The sequence below is a fragment of the Calidris pugnax genome, unplaced genomic scaffold (genome assembly GCF_001431845.1).
Source record: "Calidris pugnax isolate Ruff unplaced genomic scaffold, ASM143184v1 scaffold9, whole genome shotgun sequence".
Classification (NCBI taxonomy): Eukaryota; Metazoa; Chordata; class Aves; order Charadriiformes; family Scolopacidae; genus Calidris; species Calidris pugnax.
This window is the reverse complement of record NW_015090778.1, coordinates 2,204,202-2,227,850: the sequence shown is the minus strand read 5'-3', so window position 1 is coordinate 2,227,850 and position 23,649 is coordinate 2,204,202. Positions and strand designations below refer to the sequence as shown.

Sequence of the window (23,649 nt, the reverse complement as noted above, 5' to 3'; positions counted from 1 at the left end):
AGATGAGGTCCCACGGCCACGCTGCTGTGCCAGAAGCAGGGACTGACCTGTCACACGGCTGCAGGAGGGAGCCTGGACCTTCAGACGCTGCTGCCACCAGTCCCTCACCTCTGCGGCCCAGCTTGGTGTGATTTTTCTCTGGGTGGCTTTCAACGTCTCTTTCCTGTGATGGCATTTCTGGTTGAGGCATTAGATAGAGCGCCAAGTCTAACAGTAAAGCTGTTTTCTGTCAAAGCTGAAATGTCCGATTTTGACAACATTTTGGCTCAGGAGAAAGGAAATTCTGTCTAACTTTCAAAGCCTCTCGTTTTGATCTCTTTCAGAGTGGAGAATGTCTATTTCATTTTGATTGGATTTTTAACAAATTTGTTTAATTGCATGAACATTTAAGGAAAGGATTGACCCAATTTTTTTTAAAACATGTTTTAGTAAGAATTTTCACATTTTCTTATAATTCTTTTCAAAGAGTATCTGAATTCCTCTCTCATAGTTCCTACTTCCAGCCTGAGGCTGGTGAAAGGCAGGGCAGCTATCCAGCAAAGCAATCTAGGAATATAACAGGAACTATATTTCATCAGAAATTGTTCTTTTCCATTCAGAAGAAGAATGACTAATGTGTGGCACTTTTCTATTAGCTGTTAACAATGCTCTTAGTTTTTCCTGACGTGTTTAGAAGAATGCGACAAGAGCCCCAAGACATCTTCTAACAAAGAAACGTATCACTTGGCATTTTTACAGCAAAGTGAGGTTTTTCTGGGTTATACATGTCAAAGCTAAGTAGTGGGTGTAACGTCCATTACCCACCAGAAAGGAAACAGAAGGAAACAGTCTGATAAAATTGTAGTGTTTTATTAGGCAAATTTTCCCATGTAAGGCTAAAAAATTGCTGCCTGCTGAATTTATTCCAGACTTCGGACCTGCTTTTTAAAAAGCTTAAAGTGTGAACAGATAAGGAGTTAATTTACCTTCTCAGATTTAGACCTTCTGAAAGATTAATGGAAATTGTGAGTGGGAGAGATACATTTTTAATCATGCTCAGCGTATTTAATTGTAATCTTTGCCAGTCTTTGCTGCGGAGTGTGGAGCCCTTCCCTCACCATTCCCTCTGCAGACCCCGGGCACATCCCTAACTCTGTGGGAGAACAGGCTTCGTGCCCTGCCCTGTAGCCCCCAGGTCTTGGGAGAAGGACCCTGAGCTGCAGCAATCTCCATCACTGCTCTTGGTCTGGGCTGTGGGGACACTCTGATGCCAGCCTTGGGGCAGAACTGAGCAGACCCATGCTCTGGCTGGAAACTGCAGTCCTGCAGTGGGGCTTGCTTTATGCTGGGATATCTCCAGGAAAGCTCCAAATGGAGAGCCACTGAATTAAGAAGCTATACAGGTGTCACGGTTCAACCCCAGCCAGCAGGTAGGACCATGCAACCGCTCGTGCAGTTCTCATCCTTCCCCCAGAAAGGCAGGGAGAAGAGGGAGGAAAGGAAGGGAAAGGAAAAAAAAACCTCTGAGTTAAGATAAAGACAGTTCAATAGAAACAATAACAGAAAAGGAAAATAACAATAATAATAATGACACAAGTTCACTCTCACTGCCCAGTGAATTGGCACCATCCCAAGCAGTGATCACGGTTCCCCCCTGCCAGCCAAGCCCCACTTATATACTGAGCATGACATCTATGGCACAGAATATTCCATTGGGAATTCCATTGTTCTGTCTATGCTTCTTCTCAGCTTCTATGGAAAGCTGAAAAGAATCCTTGAAAAGAATAAGCATCACTTAGCAACAACTAAGCCAATATGCATTATTGACATTCATTTCACAGCAATCACTAGAAAGAAAATTAACTCTTTCCCAACTGAAACCAGGACAACAGGCTTACTATATTCCTAAATATTATGAAGAGAGGGCTACATCAGGCCCGACTGTGCAGTGATTTGACCTAGAAGCTGAGCCTCGGCTGCTTGAGTGTGATATGCCTTCAACATCTGTATGTAAAGAACATGAACTGTCTCAGGTGTCTCACTCCCTGGAGTGGTGATAACTAGTGTTATTAACAGATTATCACATTATTTGATGAACTGTTCACGCTTTTGAGCTGAATGATGAAACTGGTTGAAGGCTGCACACCCCAGAGCTAAAGGCAAATGCACTGCCAGGAGCAGGCAGAGGAGCTTGCTCTTCAGGAGCCTGGAAAAGTTTATTCTTTTCCTTCCAAAATGTGTCTCTGAGAGTACAAAGAAGTGTGAAAACCGATATGCAAAAACATAGTTATCTTTCCTTGGTACTTCCTTGACCTTATTGCCTTCTTTTGCTTCACACCTTCCTTTAAAATGGTGTTATTTGAAATCAGAAACTGAGGCCCTACTGGGAAAATATATTTAACTGGTTTACTTTAGCCACACTACACGTGGTCTTATACGAGGAGTTAATTTTAAGTTCCAAGACGAAAGAAGAGGTTTAAAGTATATCCTCCCTGAAAACTCTAATCTTTTAAAGGTGTGACCCTTCCTACTTTGAGCAAGGCTCATCACTAAAATTAAGGGTCTGTAAGTTTTCCATTATTGCAGAAATTTGAATGTTAGAAGTTCATCTAGTTCATGATTAACTAATAGGAAAGGGCAGGAAATGTTTTTTCTGTACCAGACTGAAGACTGAAAGATAGTGAAAAATGTTGCCTGTCCTTTAGTCATTATCAGAACTGGTTTTGATCCATAGAAACAAACCTAAAATATAAACATAATCTGTCAGATCAGTTATCCTGATAATTCTGAAATGCTTTGATCTGACTTCCATAATGTAAACATTTTTACTGTAATCAACTTACCTGTAGAGACAAAGATTAATGTTAAATGAGGAAACTGAAGTGTACTCAGGATTTGCTGTAACATAGGAGCAATGGAAAGTGGGATTCTTAAATGCCTATTCATCTCTTCTGGTTTTGTGCAGGCTTCCATGACCTCTGTGAACCTTTTCCATCTTAACACCACTAAGATATAGACTAGCCATTAACACACTTAACAAGTTATGAAAGGGACAACAAATTCCAAAGGGCAGAAGCCCAAAGTGACACCTGTTGTACTGGTTTGAGAGGTAGCAGAGAGGTGGTATTTTTGCAGATAGGCAGTTTGGCTTCTGCTGCACTTCAGACTTTTGTTTTCCTTTCATCTGGCCATTTCTTGCTCTGTGCGGCTTCATACGTCTTCTATTTTGGACAGTGAAATCTTTGGGATAGACCTTGTGAATTTGTACCAGCATCTGGCATCACGAGACCTGACTGTCTAGGATTTGATGCCATAATGCAAAAGTTTATTCACATGTGTTACTGCAGCAGCTGATTTTATGAATTCACTGTGTTCCCTGTGTTTCTTCTTATAGTTGTTCAGAAATAACTGATTCCACTGCAGACTTCAATCCTGCCATCATTTCTGTGATCTCCTCTGAGCAGCTCAAAGCAGAGCAGTGAGACAGAAAATTTATTTGTTTCAAAAGCAAGACTAACGTAGAGAGCTTGTTACAATTCCAGATAGAAACTGTTTTGTTAATAAGCAATATTTCGAACTGGTGAAAGCACTGCATGGAAGTTTAGCTTTACCTGAATCAAAGAAAATGATGCTGTTCGGTGCTCTATGTGATGCTCGTGGCTGTCAGTGCTGGAAGCTCCTGTTGAAAGGAGCATTTGATTAGGAATGCCTGAGCCAGGGTGAGATCTGGAGGCTTTGGAGTCTGCCCCGGGTGTCTTGGCAACGATACACAGCTGAGAGCCCTCATCAGCACAGACTCAGAGTGTGTCCCAGGTCTGGCTTCACATCCCATTTGTGCGAAAGCAAGAGAGAAAACTTAACTGCTACCAGGACGGGCTTAGAGACTCTGCAGTTCCCTATAGAGACTTACACAGCCATTCGCAGTGAGTATAACTTTAAATTAAGGAATGATAAATTTTCTTCCCCCAGAAGGCACCTTTTGTTAAGCATGTTGTAGATGAGGGATGTAAATCAGGCTAAAAGCCACAGTTAAAATATACAGAACTCTGCTTTCAATTACTGTGAAACTGGTCTACCTAGCTATTAACTGAATGGCACAGGATTGAAGGAGATGAGTCTTAGAAATGAGTCTTACAGACTGGGAAAGCAGAGCCTGACCCCCCTTCCCCCTTTGTCAGCTTTTTCTTTTCAGGAGCGAGCCAGTTGCATTGTGTTTGCAGTGCTACCTCCAGCAAAGCTGTGTGTGGGAGCAGGGAGCCAGGACAGCCTCCCCGGGGTCCTGTGTGCCTTTTGTGGGCTCTGCAGGTCCCTTCTCGCGCTGCTGATGCCACGGGGCAGCCTGGTGGTGTGGTGGGCAGCAATCCGTTTCCTCTCTTTATGCACTTAAGACAGATACTGTGATAAAGCAGCGTTGTTTTGAAGATGAGAACTTCAGCTGAGCTGGACTGCATTTTCTAAGATGTCTGCTTTCTTATGCAGAACTAGAATGTACAGTGAGCTCTTGTTCCCTCCCAGCTTTTCCGCTTTCTGAAGTGTTTGTGTTTGCTTTTAACGGAGTAAAAAGTGATTGTGGAAATACAGGCCCCGCGGAGGTTTCCCAAAGCAGAGGAGAGGGCACGGTTGTGGCTGTATGACTGGTTTAGGATAGGGGTGTCTGCGTTCATCTCCAGCCTCTGTCACAGCCGTTCAGTGTGACCTCGGGGAAGGAGCTCATCTCCCTGTGCACTGTAGCTGCCGCTGTTACAGCAGGCCCCCACGCAGCCTTCTCTCTCTGCCGTGTGTCATGCCTGCGTGGGCTGGATGTGGGGTGGGTGGGCATGACTGGCTGGTTCCGTGCTCATGGCAACCTCTTCCCGTGCCTTTGATGCAAACAGCAATCACTGCAGGTATGTCTGCACTCCGGGTTTCAAGCGTTTCGGGGCAGAGATGTGCACAGATGGTGGAGCATCCTGTGAAGAAGCATATTCCTGTGAAGGACGTGTTAGTGTAGAGCTGAGAGACTCTACCAAGGGCTGGGCTGGCCACCGTCCCTGCAGGGGCTAGCCGTGGTCTGGTCCTCTAAGGAAAGGCCAGGGTGGAAAGGTGGCGTGGCTCCCTCATCTGCAGTTCTTTCCCAGCTCAGTTGCCTAAACCTGTATCTTCAGGAAAGCAGCTTGCAGCAATGCAGAGAGCCCCAGCGGCTTCTGCGCGGGGCGATGACTCATGGAGCTGCCTGAGAGATGAGTGTATCTGCTTGTCATTCAGCGAGGGGCAGGGACCGCTCTGTGCCACCCATCCTGATACGGCACCACTTCTCAGCAGCTCCTTTTGTGGTGATGAAGGAGATTAGTCACAGGGTACAGTGAGTGAAGAATTCAGATCTGCTCCCTTGGGAATAGTGAACACTGCAGAGGGAGGAAGAGAAGTCAGGGCTCAATTTATCGATGCTCTTTGATCGGGCAATCCTACAAATGCTTTTTGTGGGGAGGACTGGGAGTTTAAAGAAACTTAGTTCAAAAGCTTCACACATCTGTGGTAACAGCTGATGGTCGGGCCAGATCCTTGTAGCTTTGGTTCCTTGTTTGAATGAATGTGTAGTTCAAGTAGGGGCTGTCGTACTTGAATGGCGGCCAGATGAGACTGCTGCACCTCATCAGCTCTCCTGCTGTCCAGAGCTGCTCACAGCAGGGTGTCTGTGGGAAGCCAGCTGTGGCTCAGCCTGTAACCACTCTGGCTGAAAAGTGACAAGGATTTGGCTGGCCCCGCTCTTCTTCACTTCCAGTGTCATTTGGGAGATATCAGACCAGAATCTTGCCATTGAAGTCAGCAGAGCTCACTGAGGTCAGCGCTGGGACGGTACATCCTAGTTAAGAGTCTGGCCTGTCATTGTTTAGGAAGGAATATAAGAGCTGTGGCAGGTAGGAGGTGTGTCCCATTGCTCCCTCGGGCAGAGGGTGGTTAAATTTGCTTATGGGGAACTCGTTGTGTGCAGTGTGTTATGGATTAGATGGTTTGGGCTTTCAGGGCCTCCTGCCTTGGAGAGATGCTGTGTCTGTGCTCTCCATGGCAGTATCCCTGTGAATATTCCTGATTACTCCCTTGTGATGACCTCAAGAGTATAGTATTGCTTGGTTTTGAGTTGCTGGGCCTGTTCCCACAGAAAACTGCTATGTGTCACACAAGTAATCTAGGCACATGAGCATCTTCTGAGCATTTTCCTGCCTCAGAAGTGCCAGTTACCACTGAACTGTGCTTCTGCCATGACTGATGGAGAATCATTCTGAGAAAGATGCAGAATAGACCACATCCTTATCATGTCTTGTCCCAATTCACTGTAATACTTGTTTCCTACAAGGCTGCTTAGGGATTCCTAACCCATTTTTTTCCCCTTAGAGGAAAATGTGGTATTTTAGTAACAGAAACCAGTGTGGATATTACTTGCTCATTCCAGATTCCCACAAAATGTGATTTTTCCTGTCTGTTTCCCTCATTCATCTCAGTGTGTAAAATGTGCTCCACGAGGAGACTGTCCACAAGCACAGAGAAAGTCCCCTTTCATCTGTGCCTCCCTCATGCCTCATGAAGCGTGCTCATGCGTGTTAAATAAAGCATTAGCCTTGGTCAGCTCAAGCTTGGACTGGTCTGCTAAGTATTTAGGCTTCTCTGTCTCTCCTCCCTTTATCTTCCCCCTCCTTTCTTTCTGTTCCTTCCTCTATTCTCCAATAACAGTGCCACCTAATTAGGTCATGGATTGTTTCAAACTCAAAACCTTTCAGGAGGTTTTCCAGTAGCTGCGGGTTTTGTTACTCAAAGCCACTTGTTCTGCTTGCCCAGCTTTCCTGTGTTGTGCCTCTCTTAACTGCTCCTAACACTGAAATATTTCTTGTTCACGTGGCTGCGGCAGTAAAAGACATGTTGGCTCCATAACATGCCGCTACTGACTCCTCAGGGAGCTCCCTGAGAAACATTTTACTCTGACATAAATTTGGTTTTCTGCATTCCCTACTGTTTTATTAATAGGGATATTTTCATGAGAAGAAGATTCTCTCATGAAGCCTTCTGCAGCTTCAGCTGCTGTTTCCTCCCTGGAGCCCGAGCACTGTCTCTTGGCTGCACAAGCTGTTGGGAGCCACATCTGGGCAACGACACACACATTGCTGCAGGGGGTCACCAGCACATGTCCAGACCTGGGAATATGGATTTCAGATCATATGAAACAGACCTAATCCATGGTCTGGTTTGCCCCAGATTTTACTGTATCCAGACACAAAGGTTTCATTTACCTACCATGAGGTGAGATTTTTCCCTACAAACAAGTTCAGTTAAACCATAAGGAGTAATTCCAAAGGAGATGCCAGTCAGTATAAGCAGGAATAGTGGAACTGGATTTTTGGTATCCGTTACCAAAATCTGGGAAACACCTCCAGTTCAATCTGCAGCCAGAAGTCTGAGAGGATGAGCTGGAACTAGACACAGACCTTGCAGTGGGTGTTTGTAGGAGATTCCTACCTGCTTCTTTCCAAACAAAATACGAATTGTCTCCTGATCTCTAATCCTAGCTTTGAAACATGCAGTTTAATACATGATCCCAATTTCTGATTGTGAATTGTGGTACCTCTGAATATTCTTAATAGCTACATAAATATCCAGACCTTTTTAAAAATCAGATGAAATAAGGGCTGATAATTCAGAATTATTAAAAAGATTTCAACTTTTCGTCAGAGTTAATTGAGAGCAGCCTGTTGCCCTCACACACAGCACAAATTTCAATTAGGCTGATGGCAGAGCTGGTCACAGTGGCTGAATTTGGCCTGTAACAAATTGTTAAGGGAAATCTTTCCTGTTTCAATCATTGAACCTTATTAAATCAATTTCATACAATGTTTTAGTCATTGCCTTTCATTCATGCCTGACAAAAGCTGCTTTTTCATAGCAATCAGTGGCAGCTGAGTTTGCGTACTGGAAATAACAAGATTGGCATTGCCTGGTCACATACTGCATTAGAGCCTGTCCAGAAATTCTCATCTTGGGGTCTGCTGTAAAAAGAGGGGCAGGAGGTGCTTCCAGCTCCTTCACCAAGCAAGTTACCTGTGCATCCAGGTGAGATGGTGGTATCTAAGTTCTTAGCCTTAGAAAATACTTCACCTGGGGTATTTTTATAGCACTTTTCAAGGTGAAGATCACATGTAGCTACGGAGGGACCACCTTGGCTGGCTTTTTTCCTGTGCTGTTTTTCTATGTTGCTTGCTAAATGTGGCTTAGTAAAATTGAAAGATGCTGGAAGATGAGAAATGAATGAGGGATACAAGAAAGCTACATGTAAAGGAGGTAAGAATCAGAGAGCAGTTTTTTTAGTGCAGTGTCCTGCATCTGAGCACCACTCTTGTCTCAAGAAATCTTGCAAGGTAGGTTATTCAGTAAACTGCCTGGACTAGTAGACAATGTCTCTTTTGTGGTGCATTTTTGCTCAAATTTGTATCCACGTTTTTGTGTGCCACCTCTGACTTTTTAGAGATTCACTTCTTTTTCCTTAATCACCTTGAGCATTTAAACCCAGTGAGAATTTGGAGGAAGTCAGGAGTTTTGAACTTAGCTTCTCCTGCTGTCTGGGGTTTAAATGGGTCAGCCTGCAGGAGCTCCTTGAGATATCCTTTTCAAGCAGGACATCCCGTCAATTTTATATGGAAATAACAACTGTCCTGATCTTTTTTTTTTATTTTTTTAATTGCTTCATCTCCCTGCTGCCAGCAGCACATCAGAAATCAGGGATCCAGGTTCACCTCCTGGAGGAAAAGGCATGCTGCCAGGGAAGTAGATCTCGGGTCTTTATAGAAGGAAGTGTCACATTACCAGCTGATTAAACAGGTCTAACAAAGCCTAAAGCATAAAGCGCTGAGCCCAAAGTTGTAATCCAATAACTGTCTTAAGAGGAGCCTGTGTAGCCATGGAGGGAGTTCCCAGGTGACGGCAGTGTCTGCAGCCTCAAAGGAGAGTCCCCTGGGTCCTGTGCATTCCTCTGGATTTCAGGTGGCGAAACTCAGTTGTTGCTGTTCCACTTAAATTGCACTTTCCAGAAGGGATGAGGGGGGAATGGATCACGCAGCTCAGAGCATGCTCAGGTTGTTGAAAAGGGTGATGGCTCTGGCTGGGGTACCTTTAGCTCCAGCTATGCAGGCATCCTAACAAGCCCAGCAAACTGCGGTTGGGTAGTGAATCCGTGTTCACATCTGGACACGGGGCTGTGGATCCAGCTGCCAAGAAACACTGGTGGAGGCTGTCTGTCTGCTCACCTGTAGTCTCAGTCTCCTGGGTGCCTGTGCCAATAGTTGTGTGGTGCTGCTGTGTGGAGGGGCTGTGCCACATCTGTGTGAACGCCTGGAATATCTTAGGGCTTTAGAGTGGCATTAAGTGTCTGCATTCAGGCAGCTGAAGCCAGTCTTCAGTCATGGTGGACATCAGATAGGAGTGACTGATGATACTGATCCGTCCTTGGGCTGTCAGTGCTGCCTCTGCCTGCCTGGGGCTGAGCCACCAGGAAGGAAACAGAGAGCAGACACCCCACACCAGGGATAATTGACAGCAGGGGCCCTATGGACACTGCAATTATTTCCTTCATTTTCCTTTCGTCTAATTGTAAGATGTGTGATTGCCACAGGGGGGACCACCTACTGTTATACTGTGATTTGAGGAAGCCTTTGAACTTGTTTCTCTTGAGCTTTGGTCACTCAAATCTAAAATAGACACAATTAAAACATGGGAGAATTGAAAAGGTGTGGAAGACAGACGTGTAAGGCTGCTCTGAGCATCCTCAGAGCCAGCTCTGCAAAAAGGGTAGAAGAGAGAGAGGGCAGGTTTATCTCTGGTGTGAAGGACACTTTACTACTGAAACTTGTATGAGATCTTACTCCAGGCTTGTGGTTTCCGTGTTGTTTCCAGGCAGAGCAGTTGTATCTGCAGGACAGGTATGAATGCAAAGCTTTCTGGCAGAGCTGCCACTCAGCCATGTTATCTGAAGCATTTACTCCATATCTGTTGCTATTCACAAATGCATGAAAATGCCAAAATGCAGAACAAGCATTTATTCTCCGTGAGCCTGAAAGATAAAAATTCTTCCTAGCAAGGAGGAGCAAGCAGCATTCAGAGAGGAGTAGGAGCAAAGTGGTCTGGAAGGACATGCTTTCTATTCCCCTTTAAGCTTGGTGGAAGGATGGTACCAGAAGTTCCCAACCCCATGTCCCAGCCTTGGGGAGACATTTGACCTGCCTGGAGGAGCCATCGCTTACACCGCTCAGCGCTGTCCTCAGGCAAGGCAACAGCAGCACTTAACAGGGGAATCAATTCAAACCAGTGGAGATGTTCATGAAGCATAGTTGGGACTCAACATGAGGGGACATAACAGAAGGAGGATTCTGATGTCAGTAGAGTTTAGACCAGGCTTTGGCTGAAGCGCTGGCGCCCACTGGTTTGTTGTGGGCTGCTTGTATCTGGTGGCCAGCTTGCTTTAGCGTATTTGGATGTCAAAACATCATCACTTTTCCCAGGAGCAGCAGGTGAAAAATTGGTTTCAGCTGAGGAGCTCTGCGATGGTACTTTATTCAGGCCTTGGGGAGGCTTTCAGTTTTGAGGTTAGCTGTGATTTAATGATAAAATGCTAATATCACTTGGGAAGGAAAGACAATTGGTCCAGTCAGCCGCCCTCACAAATAACCGCTGTGATGTGTGCTCGGGAGCCAGGGCGCTGCTGTCGCTCCAGATCGCTGCCCACGGCTTAGTCATTTGTCTGAGCAGCAGTGAACAAAAACACAGATGTAGAAGGAAACGCATCCTCTCTGCCATAGCAGAAAATTAATCATGTGAAATATTCTCTCCCCATAGCTGCCCATTGCTCAGGGAGGAGGGAAGGAGTGAAGCCAAATGTGTGAGGGATATATTTCCTGGGTGAGGATAATTTTAGCCCTGTGCAGCATCCATCCTACCAAGGTACTTCATCAGAGCCCTGGGGGTGGCATTGCAAGAATGGGGAAATGAGCATCCAAGTTCTAAGTTTGTCATGTTTTTCTTGTCTGAGCTCGGCGAAGTCACTTGGAAGTGGTTTTAGGGCTGCAGACCACCTATCCTGTATTCCTGCTGTTTAGCAAAGCCTTTAAGTGTTTCTTTGAGCTTTTATCACACAAATATGGAACGAAAGCAATTAAAGGGTGGGAAGTGTCTGAACACCTTTAAAAGCCACAGCCTCTCTATGTCAGATTTCTCTGCAGTGAAATGGCAGTAGCCCCTCTTTCTTTTCATGCACATATTATGAAATTACACTGACAGTATCTAATCCATCTTGCCCTGGAACATCCTCCCGTGTTCTCCTACATTTGCCTTGCAGCTCCAGACAGCACCTCCAAAGGGTCAGTTGCTGAGCAAAGCTTCTGTGGCAATGTGGGGAGATTGGTGCAGCTCTGTTCACAGAACAGCAGTTGCAGGTGAGCAGTGCAGCCACCTGTGCAGGCTCCCTGTGGAGTAATCCCAGGTTTCCCCATGTCCTTTCTGGTGCTCTCCATCTGAAAATGAGCTCCTGTTAGAATAAACTTGTGACATACAGAAACTTTTGCAGCGATCCCAGAAGAAAGCATAAACTACAGACATGAAATCCTGACTGCTTCCAGTTAAACACAAACAATAGGTCCATTTTTAGTCAGCTGGCATTTGTCAAACTGTTATCACAGTTTATGTTTACCACAGTGTTCTTTTGGGAACCATTAAGATTGCTTGTGTAGCCTAGTGAAATGGCCACGAGAATCTAATCCAAAATATTTGCATTGCTTACAGCCAAGGTTCACAGCACGGCAAGGCTGTTTCACCGTGTTGGGCTTTTGGAGGTGTTGGTGTAGTTGTGCTACAGGCATGGAGCTGGGAAGTAAAGACATGGCAGAGACAGAAGGTGAGCATCCCCTTGTGAGGGACCCCACACACTGGCTGATCTGTGCTGCTGAGGCTGGACTGTATATGTCACATCTTCCCTCCTCACTGCTGCCCAGACTTCACTCTTTAAAAAATAACATTGAAAGACTTGCCACAAAGACATTTGCATTTGTGATGTTTATAGTACAGAACCAGATTTTCCTACTTAACTAAATCATGAGTTAATCCATTAATTTCAATAACAAAGCCTGATTCTGAGTTGATTTGCACTAGAGTAATTCCAAGTTAACAAAGCTGTAATCATTGAACAATCCCAGTTATAAGAATATTCTTGGGTGCTGGAGGAGGAATAAAGCAAGGTGGATGGACACATACCTTGCAGGTGGTCAGACAGCATGAATGCTGACAGACCTTACTCTGAAGCGGGAACATGAGGCTGGAACGAGCTTGTGATTGTGTGTCTGCATATTTAGACAAACACTAGCTTCACAGTTGAGTATTGTGGTTTTGTGTCAAAGCGGGAAGTTTGACAAAAAGTGCTGATGAAGGCCAGGCCAATATCCCGGTACAGGCTAAAAATACATTGCATTTGTCATTGTGAACATTTGCACTTATTAATAGCCAATATTAAAAAAGCCCTCTGAGTCCATCTGTTACAGTTTCTGATTCAGGCGCTGAATGTTTGGAGGATTTGGTAGATTTTTGAACATTACTGCCTTGGGAAAGATTTTTTTAATTGCTTTGTAAATGATGGCAGAATTTTTCTGAAATTTGTGAAAACCGCTTTACTTGTTCAGGTCAATAGGTTAGGACCAAATCCTCACCATTACACCACTGCCTTGAACAGTGGCTGAGGAGTGCTGGGATCAGAACTGGACACAAGTGATGAATCCAGCCTTGTATCAGCATGGTTAGGAATGCAACCACTCTTTATCAGTAAATCAATGACTTGCATAAAACTCAGAGAGTCCTCATACCAGATGAGTGATTAATAATACTCAGTTTTTAAATAGCCACTTATGAAGGGGATATTAAGTGCACACAAAATTTATATGCTGGGAAATCTATAAGGAAAAAGACCCTCAGATTTTTCAAGCTGATCACAGGACATCACTGTTGTGGGACATAAATCTAAATGACAGTGTGTGCATCTGGTTGTTAAACAATTATCTCTGTACGACTGATAGTTTGGTATGGAATTGAAGGGGCTGAACGCTGCAACCCCAGCAGCGTGACACAGAGCCCAAGGGAATCTCTTCATGTGACCTGTCCTTTGCAGGGAAGAGGCAGGACACAGACAGTCACTCTGGCTTTGAGGAGCCTGTTGCTGTATTAAAGCTGCCATCACTTGTGTTGTTCCAGGCAGCGAATGCATTTGAGGGTGAGCATCTCTTATCAGTAGTTCCCATGCTAGTGACTGGTTTGCCCTGTTGATTGACAGCTGTGATAATGAGGTTATTGTGAGGAGGCAATCAGTGCACAGAAATGTTTTTATGTCTTGTGCTCCGGGATCTTGGGCTTTGTGTCCCGAGAGGCTCTGTCTCTAGTTGGCTGGGCCAGAGCAAAGGGCAGAACATGAAATGACTGTACAAGAAAAATCCCTGTTGCTTTTTTATCTCTGCATTAGGTGACTAGTTGCTATAGCCCTTGTAGAGTTGTTTGCTGTAGTATCAAGACAGAGTTTTCTAAGCCTTTTTATGTACCTTTGGAGTGAAAATACCTGGGGAGCAAGGCAAGTCCATTAGTCCCTATGAACAACTGGTGTTCACAGATGCTCCGTTTCTAACTAAATCCCCTTTGCTGCTTGCTCTCTCAATGTTCACTGAACTCTGTTGATTAGCTCCTGGTTTCCATGCAGCTGGTTTATCACTGTACAGTGCTGTGCCCCTGGGGACCCTTGCATTTGGGTCTTGGCTGATACCAGAATGCAATACTGAGAAAAGGATCTGATGACTGGCAAGGGTGGTGTGGAGGAAGAGGGCATAATTTTGGTTGCAAGGTTTGGCAAAAAAGTTTTCTGCATGTGTCTTTTCTCTTTTATTCTCTGTTTTCATCTCACTGGAGGTGTGGAAGGTTGTTTTCCAAAGCACGTCTTTCATCATGCAAAAATCTCTTTCTTTTTCTGTCTTTCCAATGATCCTCCCTTTATTATGCATCTGTGAGTTGCAAAAAGAACCCAAACCAGCAGTGGGTAGCAGGTCCTGTCTCTTAGGGACAAGATTAAAATCCACCAAAATGAAATGTCATGGAAAGTATTGAGTTGTCAATCTCTGGTGCTACAGAAAATTGACTTGCTGTATATTCCTGCTGCAGTGCAGAGCTGATGGGAGTACCTGGCTTGCTAGATTTCAATATGAATGTAAACGGGTGCTGAATAGGAACCACAAATCACAGAAGTAAAGGAATGAGCTAGGGATGGTCCCGGTTGGAAATCAGATCGTTTTGATGTCTATACCGAGTCGTTAAGGCTAGAATGCAATTCCTGTTTCAGCTGATAAGACTGTCCATGTGTGACTTTTAAATTAAAATCTGTATGTTTCTTGCTGAGATTGGACTTCTCTCTCTAATATCCAACCATGCCCTGAAATGCTTTGTAGGCATTACTTACAGAAAGTAGCAGGGATTTTCCATCCATATGTTAATATTTTGGTGGTTGCTATTTTTTAGCCAGACCCAAGGATGAAAATTCTATCTCTGGACAGAACTAATGGTTGAGCCCATTCCTGACTTTCTGTATGACCCAAGATGCTAACCCCCAAATTAATCCTGAACTGGCCATATACATACTTGCAGCAGCTGCACCTTAGACTGAGATGATTTTATGAATATTAGTTACTGAAACATGCTTAACCTGACAAGCCAGCTCCTCTGCTCACAAATGTTGCAGTGTCTCTCAGATAGAAGGAACTGAAAACATCTGGTTCCTCGTTTGGGGAAGCGAAGAGCCAGGGATCTGCTGAAAAGTGAAAGATAAGGAAAGCAGCTGAGTGCCACAGCGTCACCGAAGCCCAGAGTGACAGGAAACGGACCGGTTCATGTCTCTCTTGTATCCCTAGTGACCTAGGGGCTGGGATGTTGAGGTCTGTCACACTGTGCTGTCACCATGCAGCCACAGGTGACAGTGGAAGATGGGAGCTCAGCTGGGGTGGCACCGCAGAGCTCAGCACTGGCACTGCAGGAGGTCACAGACCACTGTTCAGACAGCAGATTTCACGAGCTCCTGCCGCAGGCAGATCTGCACCGACTGAATCTTGTAAAAATGGTCAACCACAGCAAACAGTTCAGCTCCTGCACTTTATGCCTTCTCATCCCTCTGTCAGACATCTCCCTTCTTAGCCTTCATGGAGAGACCACAGCTGTCAGTGCCAGGGGACTCAGTCAAGGCCACCTTGATCCTGATGGCTGTGTTTTCCCTGGTGACAGCCAGCTCGTGGCGTTGGTGGCATTTGGCTAGATGACCAGCTCTGTTTAAGGAGCCCCACTTACTAGGTATGTGCTGCGTGGAGATGGCACTAGAGTGATAAGGCAGAGGTGGCTAATGGCCTCAGCTGCAACTTTCCAAACAAATAAAACTTTGATGTGCAGTGTAATTTAACTGATGTAAATCATATACAGTCTGGGGGCCTGGGATGTATCAGGAGTCTTAACTAAATGATATTTGCTAGAGGGTGCTTTTGTGGCCTTCTGTGAAAGAGACCATGAAGTGCAGCAGAAAATAATGTCTATGTTGCATTAAAAAATGAACATTTTTATCAGAGTTTTCTTTTCAGACAGAAAAGTTTAGGACAGAAAAGGGAGGATCACATATCCTGCAAGCTCCGATCCATCATCTTATGTTGCATGGTCATGTTATCAGTCTAAACACTGTCCTGGATCTCCAGATCTCCATAAGCACAGATGTGGCTTGGGCACAGTGGGCTCATTGTCCCAAGAAAAATCGAAGGGAGGTCTTGAGTGATGTCTTGTTATATAGATGTTGCTGCTAAAAGCAAATTCTCTGAGCAAGTATGTGCAGATTGTTTCTGTTATTGATTGCCACAGTCTCTGCTTCATTGAGACCACATGGTCCACTTTGTTTTTGTAGCTGCCTTTTATTAAAACTGACAAAGAGGTATCAGCGTTTGAAAAGATGAGTCTTGAGAGTCCCCTGGGCAGCATTTTCATGCTGTAAAGTGATACTGGCACATTTGATCCACAGATGCTTTTAACACACTAATAAAACAAAAGCCTTCCTTCCCAGGGTGGTCTTCTACACTACAAAGCTTTCTGGTTTTATCCACGCTTAATGGGCCAGACCCCAAGAAATGGAGAGAACTTGCAATTCCTCCTGCCATAAACTGTGCTCTCAGGATTTGGTCCTGTGTTGTAAACTGCAGAGAAAAATTTCGATGTATATAGTTTTTCAGGGTATATTTTGCTGCTTCATTGAGGGTTCATAATGTATTTTATATTCACATGGGTTATCTGTATTGGTTTTCAATATTCCTGAGATCAGCAGTTGGAAAGCTTTCATCCTTATTTCTGGTGACCAGCATTTACAGTTCCTACTCCTCTCCTTTTCTTGTAGTACCTGACTTTATAGGGAGCCAGTCAGAACTCTATTTTAACACAAAAACCAGAAGATTTTTGGTATGGCATTATATTTGAAGATATCGAAAAAAAATTCAGATCTGAGGCATTTCATATTAGGACCTATCATGAGTGGAAATGTTTGACCTCAATCTGTCTATGCAACAGCTCCTGATCTGTAAAATGGAAATACCATCTTCTCTCATTTTGAAGAGGCTTTATGAAGATGAATTAGTCTTTGCAAAGCACTCAGATGTCAGAGTGATGAACACCACAGAAAAGCTTGGGGGGAAATAAATAGTTCTGTCTGCAGAGCAGGCTGTTAGTAGTAGCCGTAAATAAAGCATGAAGCTACACTTTGATCAAGGAGACCAAAGCAGATATTGAATACTTGCTGATAAACTGAGCACCATCCAGCCTGTGTCCTGAACAAATCCAGACCAGTGGGAAATAGCATATGATTGTATGATTAAAGAGATTTGTTAATGTAGACAAGCAATAGGACCAGAGTGAAGTTGCACCCGTGAGGTCAGAACAGGCTTTGCATTAAGATGCTCTGTTCGTCAGCCTTGCTGTTAGCCGTGTGCCATGTAAGAAATATTAGCCACTGGTAAGCATGAATTATTCTTGTCCTGGCCAGCTGATTCTTCTTCTTTTCCTTTCCTCTGCTAACAGGTTATATTATACAGTAGTGGCTAAAAGCTTAAAACCATGTCATAAAAACATGCTCAGAGCTGAAACTCCCAAAAGGTGTGCTCTTCAGCCAGCAGCCTCTTTTACAGACCATGTGAAGGAGAATCCAGCAGAGCTGCACATCTATCAGAGGAGCTGTCAGGACCCCTTGCTCCATCCACATCTTCAGACTCCTCTAACTCTTGGCCAGTGGCTTCCTCGGGTAAACCAGTCAATAAAGCCTACTGTCCCTGCAGCCACAGCGGAGACAGCTGAGTAAATGAGTTTGTGTCTCTTTGGTGCAACATGGAGCTGCTTGCCTTGGTGGAGCTCTGAGGTGGCTGAGGGTTGCTCACACTTTCCTTGCTGTCTTCTGTGCTCTTACGTGCAAAGTGAATGTGACTATGCCCTCAGTCTGCACAGTCCTCCCAGTCCATTTCTGAAGGACAGGCTACATATTTTTCACTTCAATTTGTTCATGTAACCTGTTGTTTTATTTTGATTGTTTAATACTGAGCATTTTGACAAAGGCTAAATAGAATAGATTCTGTGCCTGGTGTAATGCTTTTGACGAACGTGCTTTGATCGTGGATCCACAACTACTATTATGAGACAGTTCCACAGCTTGATATGAAAAACCTAATGATACAGTTGCAGTGATGAGTGAAAAATAAACTGCCTTTCAGAGGCAGGTGCATATCCTGTTCCATTATATGCCTTTGGATTCGCAGTTTTTGACTTACTGTTCCTCAGGCTTTTTGAGAGGAACACAGAAAATCTCCCCAAATGCAGCCTCATTAAGCAACCAAAATGTAACCTACTGATGGCAAAGAGGTTGCAAGTAGCTCGTCTCTAGAGAGGGCGATGGGTAAGTCCTCTGAAATGTCTTTATGCTGTAATTGCATGCAGCAGAGTTAGGTCCAACTTCATTATAAGCCCAAGGAATTGATGCTAATGGGCCCTCAGCCAGCCCCGTCCTGCCTTCAGTGCTCTCGTCTGGGCAACATTCTATTGCGAGCCCTTCACTTGACCCGTGCTGTTTGATCTGCCCGGCTGCCTGCTGTACTCCTCAGGATAGTGTACAAGCAAGCACTCTGCTCTTATTAATGTTAATGGGGATCACAGGGAGAGCAGACACCCATGCTCTGCCCATGGTGTAGAGTCTGAAGAGCTGCTTACTTCAATTGCTAAAATAAGCCTCTCTGCAGACTGTTTTTTGGGAGTGGGAGCAGAGGTTGAGCTGAGCCTGTTCCACCCAGAGCAGTGTTTCCCAGCAGCTGTAGTGTGGAGCTGACCTCCTCACCTCGTCCAGGGATGTGGGGATTGGGAAGGCAGGGAGGAAACTGCAGAAACTGCTTCTTCCCCTGCTACAGGCTTCAGCTCAGCAGCTCCAAGCTCTTCCCATGTTCATCCTGTCCTAGCCTCCTCCTGACTTCCCTTTCAAACAAGTCTCGGGAACAGCTTGTAGTCAGGAGAGAGTTCATTCTGCACCCCCTCTGTCCCCTTCTCCCTACCTCAAAGTCTGTCTTTGCCTATTTGGATTGTAAGATCTTTGGGGCAGGGGACTATGTGTTCCCTGTGTTTCTGCAGAAACTAGCTTAATTAGGGATCATTCTTGGTTTGTTGTGTCATAATAAAAGAGATTCATAATAATACTGCAGTAATTCACACCAGTCTCGTTGCATTTGCTTCAAAGGAGGCACTCCAAAATAAGATGAGAGTAGATGAGAAGACGATCAGACCAGCTGTAATTACTAGTCTGCGATATCTCATTTTGAAACAGAGCAGTTACGTGCATTAGTAACTTGGCCGGCTATTATTGTAGGGGAAAGACCCACACAAAAGGTATTTCTACTTAAGTATCTGTGCAAAATAGCCACCGATATTCATCAAAGAGAGCATGATTAAAGGCCCTTGAAGCATGATTGGAGTTGCCAGTTTCCATGAGATAATTAAGATGCGAGTTTGGTATATACATTCTGGTGATCTCATTATCTTCATTATTAATTAGTCTCTGTTCTTCGCATTTCATCTCCAGTTTCTTGTCATTAGGGTGACTAGCCTGTGAACGACGCGTTAGTGAGATTCAGAGGCAGGATTCTGCCTCTGGAACATCACAGGAGGTGCCAGCCTTTGTTCAGAACGGCTCCAGAAGAAATTGCGGCACTTTGTACAGGATCAGCAGGTTGTCCTGCCATAAACCCTTTCAACAGCGATCCCTGCCCCGCGTTTCCTGGCCGGCAGCCCCTGGTTTCGGCAGGCACTTTGGCTGCTTCTGGAAGTCAGCAGTGATTGCTGTTTAGGCACACAGCTGTGTATTCAACAATCTTCTAAACACCCAAATATGAATATTTTGCCCAGATTTCCTCTGGCATCCTTCTGCAAGCACCTTTCTCAGGATGCTTAGCATTATTCATCTGTGGGATCTGGCAGTATCAAGCATCCTTTTGCCAGGGTAGCCATCACTTTTCTTTCCTGTGCTAACGGGGGTAAAGTCTACTCTCCATTAACGGAAAGGTTGTCACTACCCTAACCTTAAGCCCTGGGCAGGACTCAGGGTATATGTACTTTGCAAATACCACTATGTAGAAGTGGGTGTTTGGCAGGTGGGATTTAGGAAAAACCAAGATGAATTAAGATGGAAACTGTTTCCAGGGGGCAGCTTTTATGGTACTGGAGGAACACATGTGCCACAGTACGGCTTTTGTTTGAAAAGCAGAAAGTCTGCTATTGGTGGATCAGAAAATACTGTGCTCGTGAGGGTCTCAGTGTGCAGATCCTGTTCATGCAGACTAAGCATGAAGCCTGGACCATATTTCAGTGTGATCATCTGAGCTATTACTAACCTGCAGAGATTCCTCAGCTGCCTGAAATCATGACAAGAGAATAGACCTCCAATCTCAGACAGGAAAACCACACCATGCAACCTCCTCCTGTGGCGCTGACTCATTGGAGCTCCAGCTGCCACTCCTATCAAGCAGAAGCCGCTCTCCTGGGCGTTTCATGCAGACGTGTAGCCCTTCCTCCTCGCCCTTGCTGCTCTTAGCCATGAAGCTGGAGAAGGTCTGTGTCACTCCCAATATCGTTGTCATTCCTCCAAGAGAAGGCAGTGATGGCCACCAGCCCTCCCTCAGCCATGACAATGACAGCGTGCTCGGCTTTTCCCTTTGTGGGAAACAAATCATAAGTCCTGTTAAACAGAAAATCATCACTTTACCATGAAATATGTAAAAAATAAGGTTTTTGTCTCAATGGAGATCAAAGCCAGCCTGTAACAATCGTCACTTAATTCGGCTTAGCTTTAATGAAGTGAGAAATGGACCTGTAGTATAGCTATGGTTATTACTTAATAAGGTTTTTATACAGTCATTTCTTAATAAGAAGTGATTGTCTAAAACTTGTACATTTTCTAGGACCTTTACTGAGGAATGCTTCTATCAATGAGGCATTTGTGCCTTCTCAGTTATTACTTTGTTACAAATGGCAAAGCCCTGGGTAACCTACCGAGTAACACATTCAGCAGGTGTATCAAGCACATCTCTGTTATAATATTAGCTTTAACTATTGCTGCTTTATCTGTTAAGCATTTATTTTACATTTTGCTCATCACAAGCTAATGAAAGTATAGCTCTGTTGGCTAATCGTAAGTATCAGGAACTCTTTCACAATGTGCTGTAATACAGTGCAATCAGTGTAACAATACAAACACGTCTTAGTTGCATCTTTCAGGAAACCATTAAAAAAATGTACTGTGCAAGTAATTATTTTATTTATGATTGTTATTTATTCTGCATTAAGCCCTTGACTTTCAACTCTCTCTTTCAAAATGAATACTTTTCAAAAGGCAAAGCAGATTTTAGAAGTGGCCTATTTAATAAGCAGTGAAGTTGTCTGTCTTGTAAAAATTGCTTTCCTGTTAATTTAAATTAATGAAGAGAAGGAGGTCTGGGTGGTGGTTTTGATCCCTGTTACACCATTCGTTACCCGGTTCTGCTCAGCTTCCCGGGAGAGCTCCCGAACACGAAGGCGGCTGAGCCCCGCTGCCACCGCGGGGACGGGGTCTGCTGGGTCCTGCCTTGTGTGGGACCTGCCCTGCTGAGCCCCAGGGACCTCCTCGGACACGGGGGGCCGCCGCGTGTCGTGGCTGAAGGTGCACTTGGCTTTTATCTGCTGTTGTTACACTTTATTACACTAAACCTAAGGCATCTCCCACCCCTCTGTTCGTCAGAGGCGCAATTCTTTTCATTTTCTTTTGATGAACTGGATAAAGGGTCAAGTTCAGTGAATTGCTTTAAGCTTTGCGTGTAAGAATTGAAGCTAATGAATTTCTTTTTCTTTTTTCTTTTTTGACTTTTTGAACAACGATACTTTACATTTAAAAGCTGCTGGCTGTGATGAAAATGAGGGCAGGCTCAGGCAATAGCTGGAGTATGCGACGTTAAGCTGGTAGATGGGTTTGAGTGAAGAGTGAGCCTTTGGGTTTGTCACTGCCCACTTTGGTCAGTTTTCTTATAATTTCCTTATCCTCCTGTGCCTCTCTACTGTCCATAAAGTGCCCTGTCTTTGGATACAGTAAATTCCAAAAGATTTGAGGATAGAAGTATAAAGTACTTAAACCAGATCTTTCAACCAGCATCTCTGTAACTCTGTATATGAGCGCTATGACTAAAGTACACCATGAACAGCTTTGTGTAACTCTTTTAAATACCCAGAGATAACTTTAAAAATGAGTTTTGGAATAGGGCTAGGTCCAACAGCAGGGAAGTGACTGGGGATTCTTTCCTTTTTGGAGACTTTCAGTGCCATTATGGTGGGAGGGAGGTGCTTGTCTGTTGGCTGAATCCTGCAGGACGGTGTTTCCTTCCGTGTGTGACACTCCAGGGAAAACGGTGACAGTCAGTAAGGGCAGAGTTTGGCTCAGGGACAGGAGTTTTGCAGAAAATGTTTGTTTGAATACCATCCTTTGCCTTTGAGTCCTCTACTGCAAAGCCACAGAAACAGATTTTATTTCTTTAATTTTTTCTTTATTAGCACGGACACCACAGTAAACAGAATTCTTATGAGGCATTGCAAAAAAGGAAGTTACACAACTTCTAAGAAGTGAAGTAAATTTAAAATAACAAAGTCAGTGTGAGTGTTCTCAGCCTTTTTTGTTTTGCTTTTCTTTATCTTGTAACTAAAGGGATTAAAATCAAGGACAAAACAGACATCACTTCCTAACAGGATCTGTTTTGCTTTGAGCACACTGAGGGTGTTTTAGACTGACACCACTGTCACAGGGAGGCCGTACATGTGTTTTATTGTCACCTGGTTGTAGGAGCGAGGACACACCAGGCAGGTGAGTTCATACCCAGTGAACCCTGATGTCCAAAGAGACTGTCCCTGCCCAGGGACCTGACATCCCATCGGGGGCCCTGTCCACCAGGGCAGCCCCTTCTGTTTACGAGGAGTTGGAAACATGAATCTGGAGCACAGTATTATGAAGAGCATCTGAGGGAGCTGGGGGTGTTCAGCCTGGAGAGAAGGAGACTGAGGGGAGACCTTATTGCACTCTACAACTCCCTGAAAGGAGGGTGTAGCCAGGGGGGGTCGGTCTCTTCTCCCAAGGAACAGGCAATAGGACAAGGGGACATGGCCTCGAGTTACCCCAGGGGAGGTTTAGATTGGATATTAGGAAAAATGTCTTCACAGAAAAGGATTGTCAAGCATTGGAACAGGCTGCCCAGGGAAGTGGTGGAATCGCCATCCCTGGAGGTATTTAAAAGACAGGTAGATGTGGTGCTGAGGGATATAGTTTAGTGGTGGACTTGGCAGTGCTAGGTTAATGGTTGGATTCCTTAATGATTTTAAAGGCCTTCTCCAACCTAAACAATTCTAAACCAGAGACTGGTCTGTAAAAATTCCTCCGTTGGCATGTCAGATGTGTTCATTGCAGACTTGCCATCCCCAGGAAGGGGCTGGTGGCCCCAGTCACCCAGGTGGAGAGACGGGTTGGTGCTGGGATGGAGGCGATGCTTTACCTGCCTTTACTGAGATCTGCTCAGTGACCTCCTCCTTCCCACCGAGCTGTTTCTGAACAGGTTTCTGGCTGCCCTAGGTTTGAGCACAGATATATATAGATATAAAATTATTTGGGTTTTAAGACATATTTAATTTCTGAGGAACCCCAAGCAACTTCCTTTGTTTGCAGAATTATAGAATCGTCTGGGTTGGAGGAACCTGTAAGATCAGGGAGTCCAACCACCAACCTAACACTGCCCAAACCACCACTGACCCATCTCCCTCGGTACCACGTCTACCGATTTGACCGTTTTTACGGATAATTTTGAGCAAAACCTGAAGAATTACGACTAAACCCACCAGCAGGGGGGGGTCGGGGAAATGGCACTCAGGCCAACCGCAGGAGAACAGTTTGTGTCCGTCTGTCCCCCCCCTACCCCACAGCGACGGGAAAGCCCCAACCCCCCCTTTTCCCCTCCCTGCGACGTCCCAAAACCCCGGTACCGAGCGCCTCCACCGCCCCCCCTCTCTGTAACGTCA

General features: G+C 44.9%; 1 protein-coding gene across 4 annotated transcripts in view; it reads left to right on the top strand.

Annotated features, from left to right (window-relative positions):
- RAB11FIP4 (RAB11 family interacting protein 4 (class II)) overlaps positions 1-23,649 on the top strand; it is a 127,331-nt gene that overhangs the window by 70,744 nt on the left and 32,938 nt on the right. The window contains exon 1 of one of the 4 annotated variants that reach the window (XM_014952771.1): positions 3,778-3,902. The exons of the other annotated variants lie outside the window; for them this stretch is intronic. The gene's annotated coding sequence lies outside the window, so the exon portion shown is untranslated. Of the gene's footprint in view, positions 1-3,777; positions 3,903-23,649 lie in introns of those variants that run through there. 4 annotated transcript variants of the gene reach the window in all.